Raw genomic sequence first — 15734 nt, 5'->3', positions numbered from 1 at the left:
GATTTTTAGCGAAAATCAACTCAATTCTCCTTTTAAGCCTAAGACCCATTCGGGTTTATCAAGAAAACACACATGCAAAGATCAATCTTGACATGCAAAGTCTTATATCACATTTTCAACTTGTTTTAAGCCTTAACTTAGTCATTAATCTCATTTTCATCAAGATTTCCGAAGCACAAAGCCAAACATCACCTAATGACTCAAACCTTAATCAAATTATTCAATCAACATGCATGCATTCACTTAATCACGAATCAATCTCTTCTAAACCCATTTTCTATTCGGCAAAAATTCAAAATTCACAATCCAAGAACCAAACAATGACATGCATCACTAACTCCTCTTTTAAATCAACATGCAACTCTATTTCTTACTAATTAAACTTAGTTTACACCAAGATCAAGTCACAAAATTCAATTCCCTTTTTTATTAGCATAAAAGCCGAACCAAAACCTCAACATGAAATCTTCAAATTCGATTTCTTAAGCATCCAATCAATTACACAAGTCCACATACTATTAAAACAATCATAGCAATCCTTTTATCACTTAAATTTCAAAAGAAATCCAAAACCCTATTTGAATTTTTCAAGAATCCAAGACATGCAAAGGCTACATACAAGTTTTAAAGTGCATATAGCTTAGAAATCACATTATTTACTCAGAATCCTACCGGCTCTCCTTGGGATCATGGCCGGTGGTGGTCGAACTTAAGAGTGCCCTTAACGGGTCTCCTCTTGAGTTTTAAACCATAAAATCACTTGAATCTACTCTTATGATCATATATCAAGAAATTATATTTCCTTGAACATAACCATAGAGATGGAACCATAAACACTTATACAAACACTTACATGCAAGTGAAATCTAAGAAGTATATCGAAAATGGAAGCTATAGATGGTTATATCTTTGAATTTGGATGAGTATTTGTTATTGCATGCAAGAGAGAGAAAAGAGATGAGGAGAGAGCCGAGAGAGAGGGAGAAAGAAAGAGAAGGAGAGATGCTCACGGAAAAGAAGAAAAGAAGGGGGGGAAGAAGTGAGCTTGTATTTATAATAAGGGCAAGGGTAGTTTAGTAATTTACTAATCCCTTTTCTTGCTTGATTTACTCTCTCTTTTTACTCCAATGAAATAGAAATTGAATGTTAAATATGTCTCTCTCAGAAAGTTGAAAATTATTGCAAATAACAATTTTAAGACGTAGATCTCGAAATTAGCTTTCCAACCATTACTCATAATAAGAATTTGAGCGAGCGGTTGATTTTATATGAATTTCGCAAACCCGCTTTAATAAATACCTTTTCCACACAAAATCGATTTAAAAATGCAAAGATCAACAATTAAATTCACTTATCATTTTTAAAAAGTCTCTAAGACCTCTACGAAGATAACAGAACAAATCCCATGTTTTTATCCATCTCAGATGATTTTATAAAAATGCACGAAGGTTAATTAAACCTTTACTTAAATCACATAATTCCTTTAAAATTCACAAAAATTGACACAGATCATACAGTCATGCACACAGGCAAGCAATCACACACATATAGTCACATAACGACTCAGGTCTGATCATAGAATATATCCCTCTTTAATCTTTATCCTCTTTTACGCGTACCGGGTCACGTTCATCCCGACGGCCCGACGCTCAGCGTTTCGATTACGCTTCTCATTATCATTATCGACTGACACGTCACTTAGGACAAAACACTTTACTGACACATTCATTTCATTCAATCACACATAATTCCCCTTTTATATATTCTTTAACTCTTTAATGGAACGGGTTCCGTTCTACCTGACGGCTCGACAACACAGCTTGACTTCTAAGCTGACTCTTTAAATTGGAATATTTTTATTCACGCTCCTTAACTCTAGTATACAGATAAGACAAATAATTATCACTTAATCACATAATTATAATCTCATCACATAACACATACTTTACTTTCTTAATTACGATGCAAACTTCTCGGTCGTTACAATCTACCCTCCTTAAAAGGATTCTGTCCCCAGAATCTAATCTAAGCAAATAGATGGGGATACTTTTCTTTCATTTCGCTTTCTAATTCCCAAGTCGATTCCTCGACTAGTGGATTTCTCCACAACACTCTAACTAGAGGTACAACTTTATTTCTAAGCGTCCTTTCTTTTCGATCCAAAATTCACACTGGTTGTTCCACATAGGACAAATCTGGTTGGATTTCTACTGGTTCCAACTCGATCACATGGCTCGCATCGGCATTATACTTCTTCAGGAGAGATACATGAAACACATTGTGCAGATGTTGTATTTGCGACGGTAGCGCTAATTCATACGCTACTTTCCCAACTTGTTGCAATACTTCAAATGGTCCAATGTACCTTGGACTCAACTTTCCTTTCTTTCCAAATCGAGTTAAACCTTTCCAAGGAGATATCTTCAACAAGACCTTGTCTCCAGTTTCGAATTGTACATCTTTCCGCTCTTGATTCGCGTACTTTGCCTGTCGGTCTTGAGCTGCAATTAATCTCTTTCGTATCATTTCAACTTTTTCCTTCGTTTGCTGCACTAGCTCGGGGCCAATTAACTTGCGCTCACCAACTTCGTCCCAATAAGTAGGGGATCTACACTTTCTTCCATACAACGCTTCATAAGGCGGCATGCCAATACTTGCGTGATAACTGTTGTTGTAGGAAAACTCAATTAAGGGCAAATGATCGTCCCAATTTCCTTTGAAATCTATTGCGCAGATTCACAACATATCCTCAATTGTCTGAATTATCCTTTCACTTTGTCCGTCTGTCTGCGGATGATATGCTGTACTCATTTTCAATTTCATTCCCAAATGATCATGGAATTATCGCCAAAATCTCGAATTAAACATTGGATCTCTATCAGACACGATAGATACAGGAACTCCATGACGCATCACGATTTCATCCAGATACAATTTGACCAGCTTCTCTAATGAAAACCTTTCGTTTATTGGCAAGAAATGTGCTGACTTTGTCAATCGATCAATTGCCACCCAAATCGCATCATGATTAGACTTGGTTTTAGGTAATCCTACCACGAAATCCATTGCGATATGTTTCCATTTCCATTCAGGTATGTCCAGTGACTGAAGCAATCCACTTGGCCTTTGATGTTCTGCTTTAACTTTTTGGCACGTGTAACATTTGCTTATCCATTCCGCAATTTCCTTTTTCATGTTTGGCCACCAAAAATTTTCTTTCAAATCATGGTACATCTTTGTACTTTCAGGGTGAATTGAAAATCTCGAGTTATGCGCTTCTTACAAAATCTCGTGCTTTAGTTCCACAACATCAGGTATCCAAATACGTGAGTTAACACGGTATATCTCTTTTCCATCCTTTTGAGCTTTAATTTCTTCTCCCGTCAACTTATTTCTTTCGCGATTCATCACTTGCTCTTGACAACATCTAATCTTTTCCAAAATTTCAGGTTGAAACCGTATTGCATAAATGGCTTCACCTCCACATTCTGGAGTCTGCACCACTATTTACATCTTTTCAAAGTCCTTGATTAATTCTTCTGATGACATTAACATATTCAACTTTTCCTTTTGACTTAAAGCGTCAGCTACCACATTTGCCTTTCCAGGATGATAGTTTATCGCACAATCATAATCTTTGATCAATTCCAACCACCTTCTTTGTCGCATATTCAGTTCTTTCTGAGTAAAGATATAATTTAAGCTCTTATGATCCGTATAAATCTCGTACTTTTCCCCGTACAAGTAATGCCTCCAAATCTTAAGGGCAAATATAATTGCTGCCAATTCCAAATCGTGCGTTGGATACTTTTGCTCATGCGGTTTGAGTTGCCTTGACGCGTATGCTATTACCTTCCCGTGTTGCATTAACACGCATCCAAGTCCTTTATAGGAAGCATCACTGAATATCACAAATTCACCTTTATCATCTGGTAATACCAACACAGGGGCGGTTACCAATCTCTTCTTTAACTCTTGGAAACTTTCCTCACACTTTTCTGTCCAAACGAACTTCTCATTCTTTCTCGTCAATTTTGTCAATGGAACGACAATCTTTGAGAAATCTTGCACAAATCTTCTATAGTATCCGGCTAATCCCAGAAAACTTCTGACTTCCGTCGAAGTTTTGGGCCTTTCCCAATTCATTACAGCTTCTATCTTGGCTGGATCCACTTTAATTCCTTCTTTATTAACTACATGACCAAGAAATTGCACTTCTTTTAGCCAAAATTCACACTTTGAAAACTTTGCATACAGCTTCTCTTTTCGCAGAATTTCCAAGGAAATCCTCAAATGCTCCTTATGATCTTCCTCCGTCTTGGAATAAATAAGTATATCGTCAATAAACACAATCATGAACTTGTCCAAATACTGCTTGAACACTCTGTTCATAAGATCCATAAATGCAGCTGGCGCATTCGTCAAGCCAAATGCCATCACAAAAACTCATAATGTCCGTATCTTGTTCGGAACACTGTCTTGGGTATATCTTCCGCTTTGATCTTGAATTGATGATACCCAGATCTTAAATCAATCTTTGAGAAACACGAAGCTCCTTTCAATTGGTCAAACAAGTCCTCAATCCGCGGTAGAGGGTATTTATTCTTGATCGTCAACTTATTCAGTTCACGGTAATCGATACACAATCGCATACTTCCATCCTTCTTCTTTACAAACAACACCGGTGCGCCCCACGGGGATACACTCGGTCGGATTACTCCTTTATCCAACAACTCTTGCAACTGAGCTGCCAATTCCTTCATTTCAACCGGCGCCATGCGATAGGGAGCTTTCGACACTGGTTCCGTACCAGGAGCCAATTCAATCGTAAACTCGATCTCTCTGTCTGGAGGTAGTCCAGGCAATTCATCAGGAAACACGTCCGGAAAATCTCTTACTACCGGAATATCGTCGATCCTTACAGATTCTTTCTCCACGTTCACGACATGAGCCAAATAAACTTCGCATCCTTGACGCATTAATCTTCTCGCCTCAATAACCGTTAGAAATTTCTTTTCTTGCCTCCTTCCTTTAAATATCACTTCCTCACCATCCTTGGTTTTTAACTTCACTTTCTTACTTTTACACTCTATTTGCGCCTCATGATTTGACAACCAATCCATTCCTAGAATAACCTCAAATTCTCCTAACTTAAAAGGAATTAAGTCAGCAGAAAAGTGTCGACCTTCTATAGACACATCACAATCGGGACAAAACTTATTAACAAGAACTTTCTCTTGATTTGCTACCTCTATAATCAACTTAGGCTCTAGAGGGTACGCAACACAATGTAACTTATCAAGAATGCTTTCAGAATTAAAAGATCCGGTTGCTCCAGAATCGATCAAAACTTTTACTTCTACTGAGTTTATAACAAGCATACCTGCTACCACGTCCACATCTTGCACCGCATCTTTCATTGTCATGTTAAAGGTCCTAGCTCTGGGTTGAGCTGATGGTGCTGGGAGAGATGGCGGTCCAGCAATTCTGAGAACATTAGCCTTCTGCACAGGCTCCTTGCAATTTCTAGCCATATGGCCTACCTTGTCACACTTGAAACAAGCCAAATCAGGCTTCCTTATTTCATTTGAACATTCTGAAGAATAATGCCCCTTCTGGTTGCACTTAAAACATGTTATATCCAGCTTATTACACCTCCCCGGGTGTCTCTTTCCACAGTTCCTACGTTCTTGCATCTGGGGCCTGCTATCCTTTCCCGGTTGTCCAGCTTTCTGGAAACGGTTCTTCTGAGCTCCATTCCCGGGTCTAAACTTCTGAAACTTTTTGTTCTGACCTCCACCATTCTTTCCAAACTTCCCTCTGAACTTTGAACTTCCTTGCTCTTGCTCAGAGCTTTCAAACTTCCTCTTTCTTCCTTCATTTTCTCTTCGAGCAGCTTCCCGCTCACCTTCCACTATCATTGCCTTCTGAACCAAAGCAGCATAGTTCTTGATCTTTAACATTGCTATTTGACTCCTAATCCACGGCTTAAGTCCCTGCTGGAACCTCTTAGCCTTCTTTGCTTCAGTATTCACGTACTCTGGCACGAACCTTGCCAACTCCGAAAACTTCACCTCATATTCTGCTACCGACATTTCCTCCTGTCTAAGATCCAAAAATTTCATCTCCAACTGATCTTGAATATAACTTGGCAAATATTTTTCCAGAAACATCTCAGTGAACTTCTCCCAAGATAAGTCTTTGCCTTCCAACAACGCCTTAGAAGACTCCCACCAGAAACTTGCTTCATCCCTCAAATAATAACTTGCGTACTGAGCTTTCTTATCATCCTTAACTTCGGCTAGCTCAAAGGCTTTTTCCATCTCCCTCAACCACGACTGTGCTTTAATCGGATCTGGCAAACCTAAGAACTCTGGAGGGTGAACATATTGAAAGTGCTTGAAATTTCCAACTTTTGGGGCCACAGGTTGTTGCAAAAGCTGAGCAAGTCTGCTCATCAAAGTGGTTTCTGGGTTTATTTCTGGGTCTTGGGTGGGAATTTCTTCTTCTTGGTGATCTGGTGAGTTGGCCATTTCTTACAAACCTGATTGAGCAATTATTTAGCAATACGATAGCATGGCATATATAACAACAATTTTTATGAAATCTCTTTTGTGGGTTTTAAGTTTTACCCAATTTGCACATGCAATCCTATTACTACATAATTCTCATATCAATGTGGCTTTATCATGGCACGAAATAGGGTTTTACGATCTTTAGACATGGTTGTACGAAAACATAGTTGTATTTAAAACATGGCATTGAGAACAGTTTATAAGATAAACAAGGTGCACAAAGGAAAGCAAGATAATAGATTTATTTAAATCAAGGGTTACATAGGAAATATTCTGGATTTTAAGGTTCTGAAACAAGGTACAATAAATAGCAGGGTTAAACAGAGGAAAAACTGGAAAACATCCCCCTTTCTACCCCTAACTTCCAACTACTACTACTACTACACTAGTCTGAAATACAATAAGATAAATGAAAAAGGGATCCCGACATCTGACCAAGTATCCCAAAGCCTACCGGCGCTGAAAACAACAACAACAATCTACAGGCTCAACCAACAGTCCCGTCTAATCATCTAGGATCTCTCTCAACACAACCAACATCCAGCGAATGATTTTATGCAGCCTCCGGGCCTCAGCATCAGCATCACTAGTGGATGGTCCCTCATCCAATCTCCTCCTGGCAACCTGCTCCACCAACTGAATCCTAGCTCTCCACTCCTACACCACCACTGAAGTCCTCTGCCTAGAGTCTCGAATCAACCTATCTACCAAAGCTCCCAACTCAGGAATGCGGGAGTACACAAAGTCTCGGTCCTGGGCTAACTTGCCACCAATACTGACAGGAACAGTCTTAGGCATCTCCGACTCTGGCTCAGGGGCAGGGGTCTCTGAATCAGGCCTCAAGGGTGAAATTTGCATAGGGATCTCACTACTCTCAGAAGGGTCCTCCTCTGGGTCTGAACTAACATATACAGGCTCCTCTGGAGAGGGTGGAATAGGGTCCACAGGGGTACCAGTCAAGCTAATCTCTGAGTCTGAGTCACTACCACTACTAGGATCCTGAGAGAAAACATAAAACAGCAACCAAGAAACAATGTTAGGGTCAAATAAAGCTTCCATCTAACTCACACCCTAACTCTAGTTTCTGCCTTACCAATCAACACTTTTCCTTAGACTATACCTAATAGTCTAACTCAACTCTACATGAGTCGAACTCTCTCGCGATATAGATATATTCCCAAAATACCCCTTTTTAAAACCTAACTTGTCTCAGGGACTAGATCCTGTAGCTCTGATACCAACTTGTGATGCCCTCAATCTCGGGGTTAGGAAATGAGGACTCACACACCTCTACTCTAATAATTAAATATGCATAAACCCCGATTAACTACTAACAGGATCAACAGGATAAAGTATGAGACAAGATTACAACTACCAATCGCAGAATATAACTTACAAACCCAAAATATTATTAAATAATCAATATCGATTCCGGCTGGGAACCGACAGATAACCCATTGTATCTTTAAACACCACTTTCTAGGCGCGAGCTCACTCATAACCTGTACTACCTGCTCTGGCAAATGGAAGCCCTCAACACGGTAGGGACCACCAAGTACGCTCTTACGAGCAGTGCGCCTAAGCCTGGCCATCTTCCTGCTTAACTGCCATGGTTAGATTAAGACAAAACAAGTGAGTAGAAAACTCAGCAAGTAACTATATAGCAGTTCTACAATATCAATTCTCAATATACTTTGAACAAACTAGGGCATTCTATTTTAGCTAATCTAGGTGGCAGATTTTCATATATTTATTTTTATTTTCTTTGGGATAAGGAAAGGGTATCCGAAGAATAGTTGGGCTTTCAAGAAATTAAGCTCGAAACAGGACAAAATCCGACATTCATCACAATTCATTATAGGATCAAAATAGATCTTTCGATAGAGGAAAGCAACAGTATTTCAAGATATAGAATCATTCATATGATCAACAATTTCAGGAATCAGGGTTCTGAGCTTTAAACTCCACAATAACATAATCAACTCTTTTCAAAACAGTATAAACCATTTTCATTTCCAAAAATCAATTTACTGAATAAAAGTTTCAGTTCCCTTTTTAAATAATCATTTAGAACCCTTGATTGGATCACTTATCTTTCCATTTCATTATATACGGGTGATCAGCCCGTATCGACCTCCATTCCGGTCTTTAAGGTACCATTCGGCATAATTTCAGCCTTAAATTGGACTAGTCCCACTAGCCTCTTACCATGACTGGACTAGTCCCACTAGCCTCTTACGTCTCAATCCAATCCATCAGGAATTCATTTGGAAAACCTTGAGTTGGAAAACAATAGGTTTTCTAAAATTCATTTTATCATTACCAAGCCTTTGAAATCATTCGGACTCTTTCAAGTCGAAACTCATTCTTAATTCAAATTTTAAAGAAACAAAGTTCAGGGAGTGAATCAAAGATACGCAAAGAACAATTTTCAAGAATTCTGTATCAAGGATAACAAGGCACTAAATTTGAAGGATCAGAAATAATTAGGGATCATTAGGGCGATCAAGAGAAACAAGGTATCATTAACAGAGTTGTCCAAGATAATTTAAAGTTTCAATATGATTCATGGCATTATAGGAATCTTAAACAGAAAGGCAGATTATCAACGGGTGAAATCAATAGGATTATCAATAACAGGTTGTCAAGAACAAAGGGTACTTCAAATCAATATCAGGGTTTCATAAAGCAAGGGTTTTATACTTTAACAGTTCCATACTCTACATGGTATGAACAATATTTCCTTTACAATCATTTACACAAGTAATCAGAGTTACTTGCCTGAAATTGCTTTCCTGAGGGTTGAACTACTGCCACCTAGTATACTTTTCCCTTTCCTAGCCTGAATGCCCTCACGCTCCGAATCTACAATAAAAACCAAAATCTTAATTAGATTCCCAACTCTCCTTCCCGGAAGGATCACTCTATACGATAACTCGATTATATTCTTGACTCGAACTATACGAGTATAGCTTATACAAATAAGCACACAGCACATAGCACATAGCACAATTCTTTCTCGAAGTTTTTATATCCTTATATACCTAGCAATCAAAGCGTACTCGCTTGACCTAGGCTATTTCTCAAATCACACTAACACGACTCTTTTACGAGTACTAGACCCTATTTACAACCAAACATTTACGTTCATAACCATCACTTATATCAATCGACTTCATTCCCTTTTCTTTTATTCTTTAATTCGAACCAAAACAACAATCCAATCAAGAAAAATCAAAGATTTTCACATATAAACACTCAATCATTCTTTTAATTACCAAAAATCAAGTTTTGACCTTTATTTCTTATGGCCTGTTCGGTCTTATTGCAAATACCCACCATAAAATCAATCAAATACTCACTTTAATTCACATAAACACGTATCTCATTCAACAACCTTTAAAAAAACCACTCTCCTTTCTTTTAATCATAAAAAATCCGAACCCAACCATCTTTATACAATCAAATTTCTCAAAAATCACACCATACAACTTTAGTTCTAGCATGATCCAACATTTAAACTAGTGCCATTTTCTTTATTAACAAATTTCGAATATAAACACCACTCAATCATGGTCATGCAATCAAGTTCTCATTAGTCACTAAGATTTTTAGCGAAAATCAACTCAATTCTCCTTTTAAGCCTAAGACCCATTCGGGTTTATCAAGAAAACACACATGCAAAGATCAATCTTGACATGCAAAGTCTTATATCACATTTTCAACTTGTTTTAAGCCTTAACTTAGTCATTAATCTCATTTTCATCAAGATTTCCGAAGCACAAAGCCAAACATCACCTAATGACTCAAACCTTAATCAAATTATTCAATCAACATGCATGCATTCACTTAATCACAAATCAATCATTTTTGAAGCAGAACAAAATGAATTCAATTTCAAGTTGGGTCGGATCTCTTCTAAACCCATTTTCTATTCGGCAAAAATTCAAAATTCACAATCCAAGAACCAAACAATGACATGCATCACTAACTCCTCTTTTAAATCAACATGCAACTCTATTTCTTACTAATTAAACTTAGTTTACACCCAGATCAAGTCACAAAATTCAATTCCCTTTTTTATTAGCATAAAAGCCGAACCAAAACCTCAACATGAAATCTTCAAATTCGATTTCTTAAGCATCCAATCAATTACACAAGTCCACATACTATTAAAACAATCATAGCAATCCTTTTATCACTTAAATTTCAAAAGAAATCCAAAACCCTATTTGAATTTTTCAAGAATCCAAGACATGCAAAGGCTACATACAAGTTTTAAAGTGCATATAGCTCAAAAATCACATTATTTACTCAAAATCGTACCGGCTCTCCTTGGGATCATGGCCGGTGGTGGTCGAACTTAAGAGTGCCCATAACGGGTCTCCTCTTGAGTTTTAAACCATAAAATCACTTGAATCTACTCTTATGATCATATATCAAGAAATTATATTTCCTTGAACATAACCATAGAGATGGAACCATAAACACTTATACAAACATTTACATGCAAGTGAAATCTAAGAAGTATACCGAAAATGGAAGCTATAGATGGTTATATCTTTGAATTTGGATGAGTATTTGTTATTGCATGCAAGAGAGAGAAAAGAGATGGGGAGAGAGCCGAGAGAGAGAGAGTGTCCGAGAGAGAGGGGGAGAAAGAAAGAGAAGGAGAGATGCTCACGGAAAAGAAGAAAAGAAGGGGGGAAGAAGTGAGCTTGTATTTATAATAAGGGCAAGGGTAGTTTAGTAATTTACTAATCCCTTTTCTTGCTTGATTTACTCTCTCTTTTTACTCCAATGAAATAGAAATTGAATGTTAAATATGTCTCTCTCAGAAAGTTGAAAATTATTGCAAATAACAATTTTAAGACGTAGATCTCGAAATTAGCTTTCCAACCATTACTCATAATAAGAATTTGAGCGAGCGGTTGATTTTATATGAATTTCGCAAACCCGCTTTAATAAATACCTTTTCCACACAAAATCGATTTAAAAATGCAAAGATCAACAATTAAATTCACTTATCATTTTTAAAAAGTCTCTAAGACCTCTACGAAGATAACAGAACAAATCCCATGTTTTTATCCATCTCAGATGATTTTATAAAAATGCACGAAGGTTAATTAAACCTTTACTTAAATCACATAATTCCTTTAAAATTCACAAAAATTGACACAGATCATACAGTCATGCACACAGGCAAGCAATCACACACATATAGTCACATAACGACTCAGGTCTGATCATAGAATATATCCCTCTTTAATCTTTATCCTCTTTTACGCGTACCGGGTCACGTTCATCCCGACGGCCCGACGCTCAGCGTTTCGATTACGCTTCTCATTATCATTATCGACTGACACGTCACTTAGGACAAAACACTTTACTGACACATTCATTTCATTCAATCACACATAATTCCCCTTTTATATATTCTTTAACTCTTTAATGGAACGGGTTCCGTTCTACCTGACGGCTCGACAACACAGCTTGACTTCTAAGCTGACTCTTTAAATTGGAACGTTTTTATCCACGCTCCTTAACTCTAGTATACAGATAAGACAAATAATTACCACTTAATCACATAATTATAATCTCATTACGACGCAAACTTCTCGGTCGTTACATTTGTACAATTCTCTATAAGCATTAGCCAAGGCAGACTCACTATCACATCTGATAGATATGGGAGATATCGGTTTAGGCCACAATGGAATTTCATAAATCAGATTTCTTAGCCATTCAGCTTCTTTACCAGCAGCTGATAATGCTACAAAATCAGATTCCATTGTTGAGTTAGTAATGCAACTTTATTTTTTTATGCCCAAGAAATAACACCTCCCCCAAGAAGGAATACCCAACCACTCATGGAAGAATGATCTTCTTTATCACAAATTCAACTTGCATCCGAATGACCTTCAAGAATCGAAGGAAATTCAGTATAAGCCAAACCATAATCCATGGTTCCTTTTAAGTACTTGAACACTCGGCTTAAAGCTTGCCAATGATGTGAACTTGGTTAGCTAGTAAACCTACTAAGCTTACCAACAACATAGGCTATATCTGGCCTAGTGCTTATCATGGCATACATGAGGCTACCAATCGCTCTTGAGGATTCAAGTTGAGATACTACAACTCCTTTACTAGATACTAGCTTAAGACTAGGATCAATAGGAGTGCTAACTGGAAAACAATTATTAAAGTTAAATCTTTTCAGAATCTTCTCAATATAATGAGATTGAGAAATTGAAATACTATTTTTCGTACGCTTGATCTTTATACCAAGAATCACCTCAGCCTCTCCCAAGTCTTTCATGTCAAAATTAGATGACAAAAATTTCTTGGTTTTATTCACTTGATTTTGGTCGGTACCAAAAATCAACATATCATCTACGTATAAGCAAATTATAACTCCTTTACTAGAAGCATCAAACTTGCTATATACACATTTGTCTGCTTGGTTAAGAAGAAAACCATTAGACAAAACCACACTATCAAATTTTTGATGCCAATCTTTTGGTGCTTGTTTAAGACCATACAAAGATTTCTTCAATTTACACACCTTGTGCTCACTACCAGGCATAACAAACCCTTCCGGTTGTTTCATATAAATCTCCTCATCTAATTCACCATTCAAGAATACAGTTTTTACATCCATCTGATGAATTACAAGGTTGTGTATAGATGCAAGTGCTATCAACAACCTGATAGTAGAAATCCTAGCAACGGAAGCATAAGTATCAAAGTAATCAATCCCTTCTTTTTGCCTAAAGCCTTGTATAACCAATCTGGCTTTAAATTTGTCTATGGTACCGTCCACTTTCATTTTTCTTTTGAAGATCCATCTGTTTCCTAATGCTTTACAGCCAGGAGGTAGATCACTCAATTCCCATGTGTTATTATTCATGATAGAATCCATCTCATCCTGAATAGCTTCTTTCTAGAATGCAATATCCCTTGATGTCATTGCTTCATTAAATGTTTTTGGATCCTCCTCAATAATAAAACAATATTGGTACTCAGACTCAATCTCAACCTCATCTCTTGAACCTTCAACCAAATAAAGTTGAAAATCAGGTCCAAATGATTTGTTTTTTCTAGCTCTAAAGCTTCTCCTTGGTTCAAAAGGTCCATGAACATCTTCAGTTTGAACCGAGTTCCTACTAAAAGAATTCTGAATCATGTCTCTTGGTCTAGGTATAGATGTAAATCTATTTTCATCAAAGTCAGCATCTCTTGACTCGATAATCGTATTCATAGATACATAATCATTAGATTCTAATACATAGAACCTATATGCAATGGAATGCTCAGCATACCCCACAAAAATACAATCTAAACCTCTTTCACCCAAGTTTCTCCTTTTGGGTTCAGTGAGCCTTACAACTACTCTACATCCCCAAACTCTCAGAAAACTCAATTTTAGTGGCTCTTTATACCAAAGTTCATGAGGAGTAAATTTATTCCTCTTAGTAGGAATCCTATTTAACAAATAACAGGCTGTTAACATAGCCTCACCCCAAAAACCTTCATTCAAACCCGAATAGGATAACATGGAATTAACCATCTCTTTCAAAGTCCTATTCTTCCTTTCTGCCACACCATTTTGTTGTGGTGTTTAAGGAGCAATGGTTTGATGTATTATACCAGTAGATTGAAAGTATACTGGATCATAATACTCACCTCCTCTATCAGTACACAGATTTTTAATCATAGTACTTTTATGTAGCTCTACTTCTTCTTTATAGATTTTAAATTTATCAAGAGCTTCATCCTTAGTATTCAACAAATAAACATAAAAATACCTAGATGCATCGTCAATAAATGTAATGACATATTTTTTATTTCCCAACGAAGGTGTAGCATGAAAATCACATAAATCGCTATGTATCAGTTCCAACACTTCAGATATTCTGTTTACGTCCTTGAAAGGCTTTCTGGTTATCTTAGTTAACACACATGTTTTACATTTATCATTATTTATATCAATAGCAGGTATGAGACTCATTTTAGACATATCCTTTATTCTTTTATAATGTACATGTCCCAGTCTAGCATGCCACAATTTAGATTTATTCGAATTATTGGTAGCACTATTAGAAGCCATACAAGCAGATTCATCATCAAATGAGACATTAACATTCAACATAAACATGCCATTACATAAATAACCAAAGCCAACAAAAGTACCATGATTTGACAAGATATACTTGTCACTTTCATACACTTGTTTGTAAGCACAATTATTCAATACAACACCAGACAATAGATTCTTTCGAATTCCAGGAACATACAACACATTATTTAATAACACATATTTTCCAGAAGTAAAAACAAGCTTTACATTTCCTAGTCCTTTGATTGGTTCAGTTGAAACATTTCCCATCTTTAACATAGATCCATCTTCGATTGGTTGAAAATCTTCAAACCAACGAAGATCTTTACACACATGACTTGTTGCTCCAGAATCAATCCACCATGCAACATTATCATCCTGCACATAAAATGTCTCAGAGATTAGTGAAACATAATTCTGCCCAGAATTATAATTTTATACTAAAATCTGACCTTGTTGCTTTTCTGGATCCTTAGATCCACTTGGACCAGCGTTATGCTTGCCTTTACCAACCCGACAATCCTTCTTGAAATGACCAGGTTTGCCACACTTCCAACATGCCAATTTTGGTTTCTAGTTGGAAGAGGTATTGTTATTTCCTTTAAACTTCCTCTTATTACCATTGTCTTTGTTAGAATTCTTAGAAGATCCACTATCTTCAACCATATTTACAAAAGAGTTACCGACTTGATTCTTTCCCTTAGGATTATTCTCAATTTCTTGAGCCCTTAAAGCCTCTTCAATTCTGAAGTGACTTCCAAGTTCAACCAAAGTCATCTCTTCCTTATTATGTTTCAGGGTGTGTTTGAAATCTTTCCACGAGGGTGGCAGTTTGTCTATAACACTAGAAACCGAAATGGATTCATCCATTTTCATGTCGTGTTGAACAAACTGTCCCAAAATCCTTAACAGTTCATTATACTATTCCATGACCGGTCTAGTATCAACCATTTTATAGTTAATAAAATTACTAACCAGAAACTTTTTGCTAGAAGCATCTTCAGCCATGTACTTGGATTCAAGGGAATCCCACAATTCTT

This window comes from Apium graveolens, chromosome 7, assembly GCF_009905375.1.
Source record: "Apium graveolens cultivar Ventura chromosome 7, ASM990537v1, whole genome shotgun sequence".
Classification (NCBI taxonomy): domain Eukaryota; kingdom Viridiplantae; phylum Streptophyta; class Magnoliopsida; order Apiales; family Apiaceae; genus Apium; species Apium graveolens.
This window is presented reverse-complemented; position numbering follows the sequence as displayed.